General features: G+C 39.4%; 1 protein-coding gene across 1 annotated transcript in view; it reads right to left on the reverse strand.

The window, feature by feature from the left end:
* The window catches only part of NPFFR2 (neuropeptide FF receptor 2), a 68328-nt gene extending 50436 nt beyond the window's left edge, over positions 1-17892 (reverse strand). The window contains exon 1 of the mRNA XM_053461642.1: positions 17679-17892. The gene's annotated coding sequence lies outside the window, so the exon portion shown is untranslated. The remainder of the gene's footprint in view (positions 1-17678) is intronic.
* Between the last annotated feature and the right edge of the window lie 1730 nt (positions 17893-19622).

Consider the following 19622-nt stretch of genomic DNA (forward strand, 5'->3'; position numbering starts at 1 on the left):
AATTAGGGCCCCTTCCGTTCCCATCTGTTTTTGCAGAGCCAATGCCAAAATGTGAAGTCATGATTTTAGAGGGTCAATAGTCTATATAAGGCTTCCTAAAGTATACCAGGGTATACAAATTAGAAGTACATCTTCAATTTTATTTTTTTTACACATTCGATCAGTATTTGAGATGATAAACTTCAGGTCACAAGGCGAGCATAAATTAATTATACCTGTCTGTTTCATCTCCCCTCCATCTGCGGTTGTCACAGCAGAGATCATATTCATTAAGTGTGCATTCAAACCCATGGAGATTCAGAGTGGGTTTTCAGCAGCTGGCTGGTTGTTTTATGGTTGGTTTTATATGTGCATGTTTTTATTGCTGGCATGAGATTAATACAGCTGTGGGCAACGTCCTTACCCATATTTCAGTGTCATGTTTTCATATGGGAATGGGTTAAGGGGTTGGGATGCAGGGTTCTAGGCCTAAGCAGTCATGAAAAATCCCAGTGAAGTTTGCTTGCAGATTAATGCAGAGGTACAAATGACTGTAAGGGCAAATGCCCACCTTAAGCTACCTCTCAGACATCTATTTAACCCCTTCAATACATCCATAAAATGCAACTCAAGAAACCCTTATGGACCTCACCTTGCAGCGGCAGGGACACATTCCCTGCCCCCGTTTACAACCTCAAACCCGTTAAGCCATAAGTATGAAAAATACTACCCTATAGGGTACTATATGTAAGGGATGCACATGGCCCTCTAGAAAGAAAAAAAATAAGGATGTGGGATATTTCCGTAATCAGCAGATGCAGCTAAACAATTTTGGCCGGGTTTATCTGCTGTAACACATAGCCTGTGCAAAAAAATCTAAGCAACACAGAAGTGTTGGTGAAAAAAGCGCCGAAAATAATTTCTGCTGCCACATTTGACAGTGATTGGCAGCCAAATAGCTGCATGAAGAGTGCCCAAATACCCCTGATAAGATAGTCTGGGTTGTCCGATTTACACAAATATATACTTTTGTGGGTAGTTTTGGTTTATTTGTTTAAAATTAGAGTTGCAATCCCATCATACCTAATGTAAAAATTCTACGGCTTTGTAAAGAATGATGTACACCTTTTAGTATGTTCCCTATAAGTGCTGGGAAACTATGGAACTTCTATATAAATTAGGTATTTCTGAAATCAGGACACCTGAATTGATACATTTGGAGGGGTTTTTCCATCACTTTACCTAATCTAATTTTCGCTAGTTTCTCATCCTAAATTTTCAGCTAATTATCTAACTCTGGTATCAAAAGAAAGCCCTCTCTCCTTGAAAAAAACAATATATAGTTTAAATGGGTAGACTATTTGCAGGAAAGGGGATAATCGCTGAACCAACATACCGCAAAAATGGCAAAATTGCTCTGGAACCTGAGGTACCAAACATCCCTGGGAATGAAAGGGTTAAACATAAACTAGGCAGGATTTTGTAAAGTCACTCCATTTTTAATAATCTTCAAGACTACCATAGAGAGGGTATAAATCAAAATCCTGCTGATCCTGGCAATCATTTAAGTAGGATTAGCAATCATAGAAAAGTGAGGTAACAATCAGGTAACAATCAATTTAAAACACAGTTTTATACATTTTCACCTTATTTGTAAAAAATCTGCAATGAATATTCTAGACCTAACAATGATGAATGATGAGTTAAATAACAGTTAAATAGGCTACATTTGTCATTCCTTGTTATTGTAAATGTATTACAATTTCCTTGCATATTATGCTATTTATAAAAAGTGTTCCAATCCACTCTTATACTTTCAAACTAGATTGTGGCAGCCATTACTGTATGAAGTATTTTGTTCTGAGGCAGGAATTTTCTATGTATATGGAATCCAACCTCTTGGAAAACTGTATGATCTTTATGAGTCTTTCAGGTTTGTCGATCATAGTCATAATTGCATATTGTATAGTGTTCATTATAGCCCTGTCATTACTATTGATCACTGGCTACTATGTTTTATATAAGCCTTTCTAAGAAATTAAAACCGCATTATAGATGTATGCTTATGCACTAACAATATTCTAATAGCATTAATATATTGTATTTATTTCTGGCATGTCTCTTTTTTGTGTTTATTGATCTTGATTGATTTATTATATGTATTGAATAAAATGTATTTTTATATAAACATATTGTGTCATTAAGTAATTTTAGTGTTGTCTTTTTCTTTTTGTATAAATACATTCAATATAATTTTATAATGGTGGTGAAAAATATGTACTGTGTACCATTTGCTTCTAAGTTGAGAGTTAAAGATTCAGATTCAATTGCTACTGCATCAGCTGAGTTTTTGTATCTTATTTATTAAAATGGGAAGTTGCAGGGGAGTTGCTAACTCTGGACAGCTTTTCCGACAATGTGAAATGGAATGAGTTTGCATAATGTTTATTTAAATTAGTTATGTGACTCAATATCTATGCAAGGTGATATGATACCATTAATAGAAATGGCAGTGGTTCTCCTTTAAGCTTGAAAATTGTCTGGATACATATATGTAATGATTAAAAAACTACATTGACTACTGATCAGAGAAAGACATTTCTCATACAAATGACGTGCAAAGAGAGCAGCATATCCTCTAATGATATGGCATATAATGGGTTAACCAAAGTAGAACATTTTTTATCTTGGCTAGAAAAAAAGGTTCTTCTTCAAATGCCATCTGATTTGCTTAATTTTTAGATGTTAACTCAAAGTCATGAAAGTTGTCAAAGCTAACAAATAATTTATTACTAAAACAATTAGTTTGTAGTCTGGATTCAAATGAATTGAAATTATTTTGCCAACGGTGCATTATATTCTAAAACTGGTGATATTAACATATAATATTTAATAAATATTTCAGAAAGTTGTAAGAGAAAATATGCTCACTTGCATTCTTTTTTCACTGTTTAAAAATTCCCAATTCCAGTGTATTAAATAAAAACATTATATAAAGTTCTTATTTAACCTCTTGCACTTGCTGTTCATGACCTATTTCTCTCCATTAGCTGTAACAGTAAAAGAAGAGGAGATGAGGAGAAAGACATTTGCTTCAGTTATGCAGGATTTGCCACTTTGCTGCTAAAAACATTTTTCAAACTATAAACAATTACACAGATTGAACAGAAGAGAGCAGAAGAATGTAAGTTATTTTGATAATGTCAGATTCTGCTAAAAGTTAAGCAGGTAACAGATCCGCTTTAACGGGCTGTTTAAATTAATCGCTATTTTTGGGATTTATGTGATTTAAAGTGATTAATAATGATAGAAATGAAAGTAACAATAACAAGGACACTGTTATCCTCTCCAGATTTTCAGGAGTTTGTTTCCATTAAACATACAAACATTTATGAGATCCAGCTGTTTCAGAATAAAATTGAAATACTGTTATCTTGTAATGTAAAACAGACATAAGCCTGTGTAATTTGTTAATAAAAAGTATTTCTATGCATTCGTTACTTTAGAGTGAACTTGAATGGAGGAAACTATCTTTTCTTATCTAGTATGAGAGGCTATATTCCCTAAAAGTCTTAAAGTATGCATTACAATTAGGGATTAATCTAACCTTGGTGGTGTAATGTAAATTTTATTAAAGACGAGTATATTGCATATCCTTCTTTACTGATTAACCTCCAGCAGCAAAGGAGTTAATAATAACAAGAAGAAACAACCAATCAAAAACAAGCAGCACAATATATCAGTCCCAGAGCCCAGCCATTCCTCCTCTTTCTTTGCAGGTAAGCAGAACAGGATCAGAACCGCCATGCAACTGAGGAAGGCATCAAACAGCAGGGATGGGACCAGGACTGGAACACCTCACAGAGCCGAAGAAAGACCTGAAAGAGTAAAAACAATGTGACAGTACCAGACGAGATATATGAACACCTGGCAACAATAAACAACTGATCATAGGAGACAGCAACATGATGACAATAGAAAACAGCCCAGGGAGGGACAGAACAAGGAAGGGAAATACTCGCCTCCTGTCTTTAATAAAAATTAGATTAATTCTGCACCAAGGCTAGATTAATCCCTAATTTTATAGCAAGACAGGAGGCTTCATATTTAGCAATATTAACCCAGTCCTAGACGCGCAAGCGAAGCGCAAGGATGAGGACGAAAATAAAAGGTCTGAAACGTAGATTCCCGAGACCAATCTGCCACGGACATAATGTCTGAAAGGGAGCTCCCTGAGGAGAAAGCTGCGGAAGCCGTGGCGCCCTGCACCGAATGAGCTCCGAAAAATTCCTCAATCAAAGCCAACATAGGGACAGAAACAGGTCTGAACGGACGGACATAGGAAATAAAGAGAGGCCCAGACAAAGAAGCTCTAAACTGATGTGAAACCGCAAAATAGGAGTGCACACAGCGTGCCACAGAGAGCCTAGGCCGATCAGGGAAATAGGGGTAGGACACCCGAAACGGAGTGAGACTTGGTCCTACGAGAGACAGAAACCAAGACACCCTCGGGAGAAAAAGAATTGACGTCAAAGGCCCTGACGTCAGAGACACGGCGAAAAGAGATAAGGCACAAGAGAAGCGCAGCCTTCGGGGATAACTGGCGAAAAGACAGGTGGTCGTTATCCGGCCATGCTTCTATAAAACTAAGGACCCAAGAGACGTCCCAAAAGACCGTATAACAAGCAGATGGAGGACACGCAGAACCGAATGCCGCGCAGAAGACGACAAACCGAAGGATCTTTCCTGACTCCCAGTCCCTCCACGGGAACATGGGCCGCCAATGTAGCCGAACGGAACAAGTTAATGGTCCCATAGGACTTGCCCTGAGAATAAAGATGGGCGAAAAAATTTAGGACGGATACAATAGGGGTTGTAAAGGGATCAAAACTGTGTTCCAAACACCAGCAACGCCAAATACCCCAAGTCTGGAGACAGGATTTTTGAGTGCCAGGAGCCCAGGATCCCCAGAGTGAATCTCTAGGCGTAGCCAATAGTCCTGACACATTTCAGGATCCCCTGAAACAGTCCAGGCCACCAGCGACAGCCGATCCTGGAGAATGAGGGGATGAGGATTCCCCTCCAGATCTAGAAGCAGATCCAGAGACAAGGAGAGGACCAATGGATCCTCGCACGACATCTCTAGAAGTGGGAAGCACAGCTGAGTCCTCCATAGGGGGGTGAGCACCCTGTCTGCCGAGACAATGGAGAGTCCGCAGAATCATGGAAAAGGGAGGGAAGGCGTAGGCACCCCTGGGCGGCCACGTCCACCACCAAGGATAGTGGGTCCGGCGCCAGCTCAAGAAGACGTAGGTCTGGCAATTTGACCTGGACGTGAAGAGGTCCAGATGAAGAGGACCCTAATGGTGGTTGAGGGCACGAAAAACGCTCGGAAGGAGGCGTCAATCGCTCGTGTCCCTCCAGTGGCGGGAGAACCAGTTCACCACCAAATTGTCTTTCTCGGGAAGGTATTCCACCCGAATGGACAGATGATTGTCCAGGCAGTACTGGTAGAGATCTTTGGTAAGTTCCGTTAAAAGTCTCGACTGCGAACCTCCCAGGCAGTTGATATAGCGCACTGTGGACACGTTGTCCATGTGAACCACCAGAGAGCAGTGGGTGATATATTTCGTGAAGCTGGGGACTGTAAAGGATCCCGCAATGATGCGCAACTCGCGTTCCTCGCTGGTCCACAGGCCCCCCCGTCGCAATCTCTCCAGGACAAAATCCAGAACCGAACCGAAAATGACTCGGCCATTCCACGCATCCATTTGTACGAGCCACCGGCAAAGTTCCAATCGGGCCTCGTCTGAAAGAGAGATAAAACCTTTGTAGGGCCCTACAGGGGTCCTGGGAAAATAACCTGACAGAGGCAGACAGAAGGCCGACAACCCTCGCGAGATCCGTTGAGTAGTCTCTGAATCTCCTTCATGATGGATGTCACCTTGGAAGGAGGCAACCAGAGAACCGCCGCCACGGAGTCCACTGTGAAGCTGAGAGAGTGATGAAACCGAGATCCTGGAAAAGTTGATCCTCCAAAAAATTGGAACGAATGCCACATGCTTCAAAAGCTTTGTGAAGCACCAGGGTGCGGAGCTGAGGCTGAATGGGAGGCATGTGAATTACCAAAGATGCCCCTGCCAACGAAACTGAAGGTATCTCCTGTTGTCCGGATGGATAGGGACCGTAAGATAGGTGTCCTTCAGATCTAGTCGTGTGAGCCAAGAGTTCTCGGGGAGAAGGTCTTGCAGAAGATGGATTCCCTACATCTTGAAATGTCTGTACACAACATGGGAGTTCAGTGAGCGAAGGTTGGTAACAGGGTGAAACTCCCCCGATTTCTTGCGCAACAAGAAAATGTTGCTCAAGAAACAAGAAGGGCCGCAACCCATTCGATTGTCTCCTTGTTGCGCAGAGAGGAAAGGAGGGAAAAATTGATGGGGAGGAGAAACAAACTCTAACCGAAACCCTAACACAGTCTGTAGAACGCAAGGGTTGGAGGCAAGGACAGACCACGTACGGGGAGAAATGGGCTAGTCTGCCCACCTTAGGAATAAGGGGAAATATAGGAACAACTGATATGCTGGTTCAAGTCTTTAAGAAATATCTCCCAGAAGAGAAGGTTGTTAGCTTCCGGGTCCAGTTCCTTGGGGGCCAGCTCTGCTAACTTGACGTCTCGTTTGAAGACAGCGGCCTTGTGCTGCTCTGCCAAAATGGCATAGTTGGCGTTGCAGAGGAGGCAGAGAGCCCTCTGAGTCCGCTCGGTACTAGGTGTGCGTCTAATGGGGTGCCATCCGCCAGTGCCTCGTCGGCCAGGCTCCTGCATCAAGCGTAGCCCCTGCTCAATACCCTTCCTGGAATCCTTCCCGTTTTTAGTGAGGAAAGTCACAAAGGACTGATCGAACTCTGGGATGTTAGACACCTTGGCTGGTAACATGGGGCGCAGGCATTCGGACCTCAGCCGTTGACGTACCTCCTTGTCTAAGGGGCAACGCAGCTAGAATTTGAGGAACTTCGCAATATGGGCAGATGGAGTCCACTCTGCCGAGCGTGGGTGATAAAGAGCCATCGGGTCAAATAAGGGAATGCCCAATTCATCCGTAATTTCAAACGGCTGGTCTGGCCCGGTGGCCGTAGATTTGAGGTTCTCCAAAATTGGCGCCCGACTTCTGCAAGGGGTGACGAGGCAAGCCCCGAAGAGCCGGTGTGATATTCGTCCAGCACCTCGTACTCGGCCGCCAAACCTGTGGTTGGAGAGGTGGTATGTTCTGGAACAGCCGGAAGGGAGACAGCCCCGGATCTCTTCAGAGGACCTTTGCCAGCAACAGGGGGAACATCTCCCCAGGGCCGCCTAAGAGGATTCTCTGGATCCTTTGAGAAAAAAGAGCCATCTGCCTCTGAGTCCTTGCCACTAGCCGGGGATGTAAAAGCCTGTGTAGGGCAAGACAGTTGGGCCTCCGCTAGGAGGTATGTAATTGGAAGGTTCTCACCTGGAGGCTAAGCAGCAAAGAAAAAGGAGGAGTGGCTGGGCTCTGGGACTGATATATTGTGCTGCTTGGTTTTGATTGGTTGTTTCTTCTTGATATTGTTAACCTGCTGGAGGTCAATCAGTAAAGAAGGATATGCAAAATGTGAAGTCTTGCTATAAAATCATAGATATGTGCAGTAAGCAAAGTGTTCTGATTTTAATCATAATCAACAGGAGGCAATATACTCTTACAGGGTCTGTTCACACTTCTCCCATTTCATAGAACTGTAACATTATAAAGATTTAAGAGAGAAAAGAAACAAAGGAGTGAGGGAGATGAAAATTAGTCAAAATTGGTAAACTAAGTCATATTGATGACTATTCCAGGGAATCATTTATATTGAAATGGCTCTTTCTCCACACCTTCACATGGAATGATATATGTCTACAGAATGCTTAATTTACGTTTTTATAAAGTTACAGTCTGATTAGTAAGTACCCGTTCTCTCCATTACATAATTACATATTGTAGACAGAACATTCCAATAGCAATCATTAAAAAAAAATTAAATGCTTACAATTTTAATAGATAGCACTGTAACCTGTTAATGTGCATTGTTAAGGCAAAGTAAAAATACATCAAAAAAAGAAATACACACTATTTCCTAACCAACTTAGGGCAAAAATAATTGCTTTTTTCTTGTACAATGACAAGTTTTCATTAAAATGAGGAAGCCGTGCATATCACAGATCACAGTAGCTGGTTTGATGTTACCATCTAACTATAAAATACCACACGTATATCAGTGTTTTTTTCCAAAACATATAATTTTGAGGGTTTTGTTGTTTAGTCATGGACGAACGCTTCCAATTTAATTTACCAAACCCTTACATAGTTATCTAGACCTTTGGCGTCTGAATTGTCTGCATATTTAAAGTAAAAAGCTGCTAAACACTTCATCTTGTCAGTTTTAGACTGACAATTATTGTACAATTAAATGAGCCTTTTGCTTACTGTGTTGCTGAAAAACAGCAGGAAACATTTAAAATTTTGTAATCATTAATCCTGAACTTTTAGAAAGGATAAAATCAACAATTAGCATTTTTAATTAAACTAGCAGAGAAGGTGTCAAGTTTTTTGGCCTTCAGGTACCATGAGTGGCAGGTGCTTTCACTAAGCAAACAGAACTAATGGACAAAGCCTAACTTGGAGACACAGAACAGGTCAGAACAGTTGGTAAGCCAGCAGTGTCAAAGCAATAATCAAAGACAAGAGAGACCAACAAACAAGGAAGTGCACCCAAAAATCACCAAAAGGTTCACTACCTGGGCAAGTTGGTGCCCCCGGTAAGATGCCATCAAAGCGCAAAAACACTAATGATGCATGTACAGCCGACAGCTGTATATGCACAGCGGCATGCTACGATTTTATGTTTACTTAGTATGCGGCTGGATATATCTTTAGCTGAATTCCAAGAATCACTGTTTCTATAACTCAGAAGAGACATACCATATTTACTCGATTATAAGACGACCCTGATTATAAGATGACCCCCAAAATCTGAATGTTAATTTAGGAAAAAAAGAAAAAACCTGAATATAAAAGACGACCCTATAGGAAAAAAAGTTTTACCAGTAAATGTTAATTCATGTAAACTATTTTTTTTTTTAAATAAAAGCTTTGATTGGGAAAAATATTTTGTTTTTATTTCCTTTTATTTTCCAACCTGCCCCCCCCCCGTTATGCACATCTGCCTCAGAAATGCCTTATACCCCCTATATGCCACTGTGCACTGTGGTATTAAGAAGGTTAAAAGGCATTTCATAGAGCACTCTGCCTACAGAAATGCCTTATGTCCCCCATTTAACACTCCCCCGCCCCCCCCAAACTTACCGGTGCTTCTGACTCCCCGGTGTGTTGTCCGGGCAGCAGGTAGACGTCTACGCGATTCGCGTAGGCAACTTCTGCTGCAGCCGGAAGGAGGTGCGGTTAGCAGCGGCTGTCAGAGAGAATTCCCTGGTGCGGGGAACTCTGATCTCTGACAGCCGGGGAAGGTCTGTGCGATGGACCCAGACAACCCCCGCTGCTAACCATACCTCCTTCCGTCTGCAGCGGAAGTTGTTTCTACGCAAATTGCGTAGACGTCTATACGCTGCCCCGGCTACATGACCGGGGAGTCAGAAGCACCGGTAAGTTTGGGGGGGGGGGGTGTAAAATGGCGTGCATAAGACAGGATGATCCAGGTCCCCTGCAGGACTGCAGGGGATCTGGATCTTAGTCTCATAGTCAGACCTATTTGAGGTCTGATTATAAGACGACCCCGATTATAAGACTGAGCATTTGCTCTGAAAAAAAACCCGTCTTATAATCGAGAAAATACAGTATATGCAAAATATGTCACTTTACTTCTAAATTTGTTCACATTTCAGAAACTATAAATAATTTAATAGTACTGCAATTATGTAAGACTTAATTCTGCCTGTATTGTGGGATTTATGATTTTCTAGTATTTAGCTCTCCACATGAATATATCCACTCTTAAAACTTAATAAGTAAACTAAATGTGTGTACAGGTAATTTGGATGTTTACTGCACCCCCTATTGGGAATAACTCAAACAACTGTTTTCTTCCAATTACATAATCTGCTTGAAATTACCCTGAGTTATAAAACAGTCCTAAATTTTTTTTTTAGATGTGTTTGCCTATTCAGAATACTCTTTGATGTTGAAATAATGGTGAATAATCAGGCTTCCCTGTGAGTTTCTAAACATTTTGCAAAATGTATGCCAATGATAGCAGATATAGTGACTTCAAACATCAACACATCTTTAAAAGAAAACTATCATTAAATGTCACAATTAGTGCATGAACAATTCATGACATACATATCTAGTAATACTCATTCACACTGACATGTACAGAAATACATTCAGGCAGTCCTCATTTTATATCAACTCATTTTACATTCACATAGGATACCACCTACGTATCTCCTAAGTAGTAAAACTTAAAACATAACTTTTTGTACTTCGGACAGCTAAGACCATTGGCGTTTGGCGGGTCTTCCCCTACCTTCCCCAGCAGAAGTCTCATGTGTTTAAGTTTAAACCTGAGATTTCTATTTGAGAGCAAACGCTTGTATTTACACTTCATTTTTTAAGCATTCAGGGAGAAAAAGCCTGACACCTGCTAAAATGCAGTTGAAGGTGTTATTCCCCCAACTGTCACTTAGTAAGAAAATGGACTGATTTAGTTTTTGAGAATACAATTCCCATACTCCTCAACCGCAACAGTAGTGAGAGTGCTGGGACTTGTAGCTCTGAACAAGCGGGTGCACCAGGGGAACAAAAAGAAAATGTGGACCTACAACTATGTGTTGTTTCTTAGGCAAAATTAGGAAACGTAACCATTTATTATGTATTCCTACTTCTTTTTTTGTTGTGTACTGTCACTTACATGGTATTTCTGTGTGATATTTATATTATGTAGAACCCAATCTACTTGACAAATATACTAAGAGGCAGGGGTGAGCCTACAGATTAGAGGCACCTGGCTGCAGTATCTCTTCAGTGCCCCTTCATAACTAAAACACATTCACATTCTCTCTAACACGCATTCACCCTAATGTCATGCATTTACACATGCATACACACCTCCTCTACTTCACACCACTAAATCTATGCTTCCGCTGACACCTGTAACACCATAAGACGGGTGGTAGCTTTAAAAAAAACATTGTTTTCATTACTTTCACTATTTTAAACTAGGAATCTATCAATATGCATTTTTGCCATGCTACCACCTCATGACCAAATTAAGTATAGTGCTAGGATATGATTTCATATCCAGCTATTTGTGTCAACAGATCCGAAAGTACAGGCAAGATTGTTTTTTACAATCTGCTTCAAATCGCACCCACAATGAAAGTATCCTGCATTAGGTGCCTGAAATCTTGGGGGACTTGGTAAATCTGATTCTGGGATTTTTAACAGTAAAACATGTAATAACTAAACTCTAAACTGTGATATTAAGTGGACTGTATAAGCTTTATATTATTAATATTAAACATTGTATAACGTGAACAGTAATATACCAGATCTTAGGTCAGGATCGTTTATTAATTTTATTTTTTTACATTTATTTATTTTTCACATTTTAATTTACATTTATTCTGGAATGTAGGAAGATTACATAGGTAACTGCATATGAATGAAAAGTGGTCTGCTGATTATATGATGATATGACCACTTTAAAGACTGCATTGGAGATGCTGTTTTTTTGCAAATCCTAATGTGTTAAAAAGCAAAAAGAATAATTTAATTAATTATCAGGTGAGAAGCCCATGTTGAAAATAGGGCACTGTCTGCAACATTTAAAAGGGTACACTCTTAACCCCTGATGACTATTGATTGGAACGCCATGTGGTTAAATGGTGTTGCTGTAATGTCTTGATGTTGAGCCATTCAGCAACACCATAACTGCAGCAAGGGCCCTGTCTGATCATGGCAGCGTGCACCATATTAGATATGGAGCTGGTCACCTGCTTTAAAAGAAGTTAGGAGGTGATCAGCTCAAACTAAAACCATCCAGTTCCTCAAAAAGTAAAAAAAAGTTTAAAAAATGATATATATATATATATAGCGCCATATCTTCACAAAAACCCTGGCGTGGAAAGAATAAAAATACTGGAATTTGAAATACAGAGGGTATACCTAGGTTTGATAGGGTAAATTGAAAATTGAATTGGCCAGCCTCAACTATCTCCCATGCACATGGGCACAGGCTGAGCAGATGTCAAAATTGCAAAACAAACCATTATGCTCATCTATTAAGCAGGTTTTTCCATTAGCTTTTGTAGATGGGTACATAGTAAATTAGATGATATGATCAAACTTATGGTATCTAAAGAAAGCCTTTCTTGTCCTGAAAAAATGAGAAAGAACATTACAGCTAAACATGAGCACCACAGAAAAGTTTAAGCCATTGTCACAAAGGATACAGAAAAAAACAGCTCTGCCCTTAAGGGGTTAAAGGTTTTATACCTAAACAGCCGAGAACAAAAACAACCCATAAAAGCTTCAGTATGGTAAGGTTCAATAGCAGTATGTTACAAATGAGAGGTTGCATTATGTCAGATGCAAGACTACTTATGGCATTTAAGATGTGTGGAGAGCTTGCAGTCTGTAGATTCAGATGCACATGCCCTTACCTACCTTGGAAGCCAACATGTCCTTAATCACAGTCTGTTTACAGTGTCTTGGGACACTATAGTATTTAAGCACTGGTCAATAACAAATTGACAATAACATTGCTTTTCAATCATCTGCAGCCCGTTGAAAAAAGGGAGGTTGCGATAAATAAATGTTTGCAGCAGCAGTCCAATTTGCATAAAGGTATGCACAGTTGAGTCGAGTCAGTACTGAGCATCTGGCAAATGGCTGGCTGACAGCACCTCATACTCACCAGGCCTGTTGCTTCAGCAGCTGATTGGGTAGTGAAGTGTGCATGTATCTCCAATCCATACTAGTCAGTTGCATAAACCCTTAACTAGACTGGACTCTCAATGTTTGAGTATATATATCCAAAAGAAACCTGTCAAAAATGTATTACATTTTATTCTTTATTCTTATCACTTAAAATTAATGTTGTTTTAAATAGACACGTTAATATAAATTCGGCTACTGGTTTTCATTGCATCATAATTTCACCCTGTGGTGGCTCTACCATATTAGTGTATTAAGTGGCTGCTTCTGGGACTCTGGGTCAGTTTCTCCTGCCCAAGAAAATCAGGTCTGCTTTATCCTGTTCGGAAATATACTCTCAATTCATCTAGCTCAACTATCACTATGTTTTGTTTAGGGCACCAAAAACTTATAGTTGCTCCTGTTTCTACCATACGAAAACCTAAGGCTGGCATGTTAAGATTTTTTTTATAGTATTGTTTCTCATGTTAAATTTTAAACAGTTTGTCTAAAGTCATTCTTGGCCAAAACGAAAGGTAAATTTGGTGTTAAATATGATACTTGAGGCCAAACTTCAGCCATGGTTTTAGAAGGATTACTCTTTATTATGTTTTTCTGAGAATTACATTATGTTGAAAATCTGGTGTTTTCTTGGCCTTGAATAACTAGAGTATGATAATCTGATACTAAGAACACTAATCTGTTGAAGAAACAATTTAGTTCATACCATAAGCATTTAACAAATATTTAGACACACAATGCATAATTAAAAAAATAATAATAACCGCATTGCATAATTCACATAATTCACATAGTTTCAGAATGTTCAGTTTCATTTTGTCAAAACCCGTAAGGTCTACAGTTGTATACAGTAGTTGCACACTGGAGTGTTTATTTTAAACCTTGCTTGCGCAAAATGAACACCAATTTCCAGGTTTATTCTTTATGCATTAAACATGTGTTGTAATCAAACATGCAGTGACAGAGGTTAGGTGGCCAATTTAAATATCCATAGTAAGGAACATAGCATTTTACATTATACTAGTGCACCACCCCTGATGTCATTGAGCTGACTAATTACAATGCTCTGTACCTGAGCTTATTAATGTATGGTTTTACCCCTAATTAAATTAAATTATGACGTGTCAAAGAATATGGATAAATGTTTCTGACAGCCCCACTCTATTGTAAATGTCATCTTCACATTATGATTACAATTTCTGACAACCGAAAACAACGTTTTTGGCAGATGTCCTTCTATCCATAATATCTGTTACCATTCTGTGGCTCCCTCAGACCTGCTGACGATAACAATGTGCCCTGTATGCTAAGTATACAGCAGAAGCATTCTGTTAGGAGAGTTTTATTGTCTGCTTTTGTTGACAAGCCACCACTGAGAACAAGGACAGTGACTGAATCTACATTGATTACTATATTTGCAGGAGTAGCATTTAAAGGACACCAGCCCAATGTAACCAACATGTCGAACCACAGAAAACACTGGCACTACACAGCTTGTTGCATTCCACACAATCCAGGGGTACACATGCTTAAGTAACACTGAGTGAAAGACCTAAAGGAAGCTGCAGTTTCCCTGGTGACTGTGTTAACTAATGGAATTTACTGTCCTTGAAGAAAACCTGTTCTATCAGCATTAAAATATGTATGCTTTTTAAACTTCTTCAAGATTATTCAAACTTAGACAGGCTCACTTATGGAGGAGGAAGTACAGTAGGTCTCATAATGTGATGTTACATGGCCCTGCGGTGATATCACAGCTGTCCGCGATTCTGTGAACCTAAATATGTAAGAGGTGTGTGAGGTCAGAGGTATGTGTAAGAGCTTTATGTCAGTTGCAGTTTGAATATCTATTTTGCAGATAAAAATGTAGTTATCCCTCTGAATAACCAAGAGCTTGGGGGCAGAGGTGGCACAGGCAGGGTGTTTAGGGACAGAGACGGAAAAGGCAGGCTGTTTAAAGGGCAGAGGTGGTACAGGCAGGCTGTTTATGAGCAGAAGGCAGGTTATTCGGGGGCAAAAGACAAGCTGTTAGGGGACAAAGATGGCAAAGACAAGCTGTTTGGGGGCAAAGGCGGCACGGTGGGACATGTTGCTTGTGAAGCTGGAGTGCTCCTGTGGTTTCTCGTTAACGCTCCTTGTGTGGCATGTGAGCACATGAGCTCAGCTACGCAATAAAATATATGAAGAAGTATATTTCCAGGGCTGCTTTTCCTTTCCATTCCGGCCGTGCTAGGTAATTGCAAGTCCCTTAAATTATTATTATTATTATTATCTTTTATGTGTATAGTGTCAACAAGTTATGCAGTGCTTCTTACAATACATATATTTAAGGGGAATGACGAATCTTAGGTAAAGAATCTTAGGGGAGAAGTAGTGTGGAAGTTGTACAGATGGCGTTTGAGATTTTTCTTCAACATCGAGAGGTAAAGTAAAAGATTAGGTGGAAGTGAGTTGCACAGGTATGGGGCAGCACGAGTGATGTCTTGTAAACGGAAAAAGAAGTGGTGATAAGTGAGGAGGAAACCCTTAGCCCACGGGGAGAACATAAAAATCTACAAGGAAGTATTTTGTTATGAGGGCAGAAATGTATGGAAGGGCAGTCTTATGGAGGGCTTTATATGTTAGTACACGGATTTTTAATTTAATTCTTGAGATAATAGGGAGAATGGGCAGGATTAACATTTAACATTTTACTGGTTGTTGCTATGGTGATCACACCAATCTTTAATGTTTTGTTTTTTATACATAACCCCTAACTTGAGTCTTACCATTGATAAGAGTTACTTTACTTAGAATGTGGTAGATAACTGGCAGAAAAATGGAACAGTCTCCTAGCAGAGGTGGTAGAGGCTAAAACAGGAAATATAAACCTGCATGGGATAGGCATAAGGCTATCCTAAATCTAAGACCAGCCATTGATTAATGACAGGCAGACTAGATGGGACAAATGTTATATTTCTAAGAGTTCTAACAAAATGAATTCATTTATGTCTATCTTTATATTGAATCACTTTGCTTTTATTGTTCACGATGATTCAGAAGTGCATTTCAGATGTGCACACAAGTAAATAGATTATCTTGTGTCATGGTATTTCAATTTTAGCCTCAACCTCTGTTGCTTAATGGAAATATAATATGAATATAAATTGTAGAAAATTATGTAATAACCAAGAGGCAACAACATGCTCCAATGCAAAGGAGGAAATATACACTTGATGAAATAGTTCTAGGTAATACGCTGGGGTTCTGAAAATAAAATGTAATGTAAACTTAATGTACACTGTATGCTACAAATTAGCCCATAATAAGTACACATCACGTAGTATATGTATTTCACACATGCACCTTCATAACACACTTCTTTAATGTATCCTAAAACGTACGTAATTGTGACTAATACAAAAAATTGGTAAAAGCTATTTTATTTCTCTAATAAAATACATGAAACCTGAAATAAAACCTTCTATTAGCCATTTACCTTGCAGAGATTGAATGTTTAATGTGAGGTCAACGAAATTCAGACACCGAGGAACTAAACTTCATTAAATCATAAAAATATAGACAATAGGTAACACCATACATCACACAAGTGAATGGATGACTTGGAGGTTTCTACATAGATAACAAACCTTAATAACATTGCAACACGATGTAGGCAATGTATCAGGTTAAGGTCACATCAATAAAAATGTATGTACCCAGTGATCTCGTTCTCGTATAATTCAATGAGGACAGAATTGTCCATGCAGTAGAAGGAAGAATCTATGACATAAAGGCTGAAATAAAAAAGCCACACTGTGATGTCTTAAGGGTTGAAATAAATCAACAGGGTTGTTATCCAAAAAGAAGGTTAATAGGTCACACCATAGTGCTGAAAGGTAATTTTCCTGTACATGTACTATTTTGTATAAGTTATCCTGATTATTATTTATCTTTTATTTATATAGCGCCAACAATTTACACGGCGCTCCTTACTATACATTCAAAGGGTATGAGAAAACTACAACTGACAGACTAAGACAAACCGATACATATATATAAATACAAAATATAAAAAAAAACATATAAATAATAATATAATTATATATATATATATATATATATATATATATATATATATATAAACACACACACACTTTTCCCTCTGCTGCACAGTTAATAAAGTTTGTTACTGAAAACAATATCAAGAAATTCAAAGTACTTAAACTATAGTAGCAGAGGTGTAATATAAAAATGATGCTTGTCTATGTAAGTGTAAATAAAGAAATGGAAGAAAAAAAAACCTTTACATTGCTGGACCTCGTAACCGCGCGCTCTCTCCCTGAGTCACACACCGCTGGCCCCGTTACTCCTTCACAGTAAAAGCGCATTAACATCTCTGCACAACGTGTCAATCCCCTAATTGACCCTCCATTCTTCACACGATAGAATACTACACTCACGGACCATACAACGAAAGCCATGCCATGCTTAATGCTGAACAATGTAGCTAACAACATCAAAGCGGTTTCAGCTCCAACAAAAACGGACCAACAAACTGACCAAACTGCCCGTTGTGAACTGCTGTGAGAATCTACTAATACACATATCTATAGCCATATATCTATATATTCACACACACACACACTATAATATATATATATATATATATATATATATATATATATATATATATATATATATATATATACTGTTTGAAATGCTTGAGCATAGTATTGAGGTATAGAAGTAGTGTCCGGCACTTACCCCAGCACAGGAAGAGTTGCTGCTGCTGCTACTGCTGCTGTCTGCTGTACCGATGAACACAATGCAGAATGTAAGGCTTTGACAGCAGAGTAGCGGGCAGTGTTCCTTTACGTCTCTGGTTACAGCTGATCAGGTCTCACTCTCTAGGGAAAGGGACACGGATGATGTGCAGGGGAACACTTCCCAGCTTCCAGCTGCAGAGGGAGCAGGTGCCTTCTCCAGAGCACACGATGGCACTAATGCCGCTGTCTTCCCAGATATAGGAAGACAGTACGAGGGGAGGTATCATTACGTTTCACCTCCCCCGGAATACGCTGCTGTTTACTGCTGCTTGTGCTGAAGATGATGATGATGATGATGATGATGATGATAATAAATCCGCAAAGATGAAGATGTTTTCTTGTTCAAGCAGCTTTTTATTTACTGGACTATTCAACCGTCTTCTTATTCAATCACCCACACACTAAACCTTTTTTTTTTTTTTTTTTTACTATGCTAACATTTAAGCTGTTACAGTACTAGAGTGTGCACAGTATGTACAACAGATATAACATTTATATAAAAAATATGTAGGGAATTCAACATAAAATCTCAAAATGCTGTAACGGGCAAAATCAGTGCTAATCTAGTCTCATGTTTCTTAATTAAGATAATTTGGATAATTATTGATACTGTTTAAATCCACTGATTTCAGTTTGAAGATGCAGAAAGTAAACTATTTGTACATGTACAATTTACCCCATTCATAGCTTTTGTTGAAAAAGATGTATTTGTAATCTACAAAATATTTGCAGAATAAATATTTTCAGAATAGACTGAGGAATCTTAACAGACATCGCTAAGAGGAGAGAAGAGGGAATGTGATACAGACATTTAAATAGATTTAACAAAATACAGGAGACAATGGTATTCTAGAAGAAAACTGTTAGATCGTGAGGCTATAATCTAAAACAGGGGTGTCCCAAGTTTTTTCTGCAATGGGACACTTCATCAGAATTGTATACGTGCAAGGGCCGCACTCATTTTTCACTGTGAGAAAATGTGGCCTTTAATAAAATATGCAGATTAAAATAAAGTAAATGACACAAAACGTTTACTTTTCCTCTCACTGATTTCTGGGCCTAGAAAGGTTTGTGACTACAAATTCAGGATAATTAAAAATGAAATACTTCTATTTATTCTAGGGATGCACCAAAATGAACATTCTGGACCAAAACATTCACAGTTCACTTAGCCAAAACCAAAAATGACCCACCACCTTTATAAATAATAATAAAAACTCACATTTTTAATAAATGTAGGAAACACGCCACAATTGGACAAAAAAAATAGCAATATGACTTGGCATGATAGGAGTGTGATTGCTAACAGCAAAGTCCCATCATGCCTAGGTTCCAGCACTTACACATCCAACTAGTAAATGCTGGAACCTAGGCATGATGGGACTGTGATTGCTGTTAGCAATCACACTCCTATCATGCCAAGTCAGCCAGTACATGCTGGTACAGGGTGGCTGTAAGTGATGTGCAGACCCCATACTGCTGGCAGCATCAATACACAAGGGGGGCAGCTAGCTAGGTTTCAGCATGTACTGGGTGACTTGGCATGATAGGAGTGTGATTGCTAACAGCAATCACAGTCCCATCATGCCTAGGTTCCAGCACTTACACATCCATGCTATCACACACACACACTCATTCATTCATTCATATACTCATTCATTCACAGATTAATTCCCTCAATCACGCATACTCATTCAAACACCCTCCCCACCCTCTTACCTGCACTGCAGCTCATCGATGCCGCTCACAGACTTCAGCAGAGGGCGCAGCCTCCCTCTGCGTTCTCTGGTACTGCACAGAGGAAGCAGGACTGGAGCAGAGTCATGTGATGTCACGTGAACTCTGCTAGGTTCCGCTTCCTCTATGCAGTACAGAAGACCCT

The sequence above is a fragment of the Spea bombifrons genome, chromosome 1 (assembly GCF_027358695.1).
Source record: "Spea bombifrons isolate aSpeBom1 chromosome 1, aSpeBom1.2.pri, whole genome shotgun sequence".
NCBI lineage: Eukaryota > Metazoa > Chordata > Amphibia > Anura > Pelobatidae > Spea > Spea bombifrons.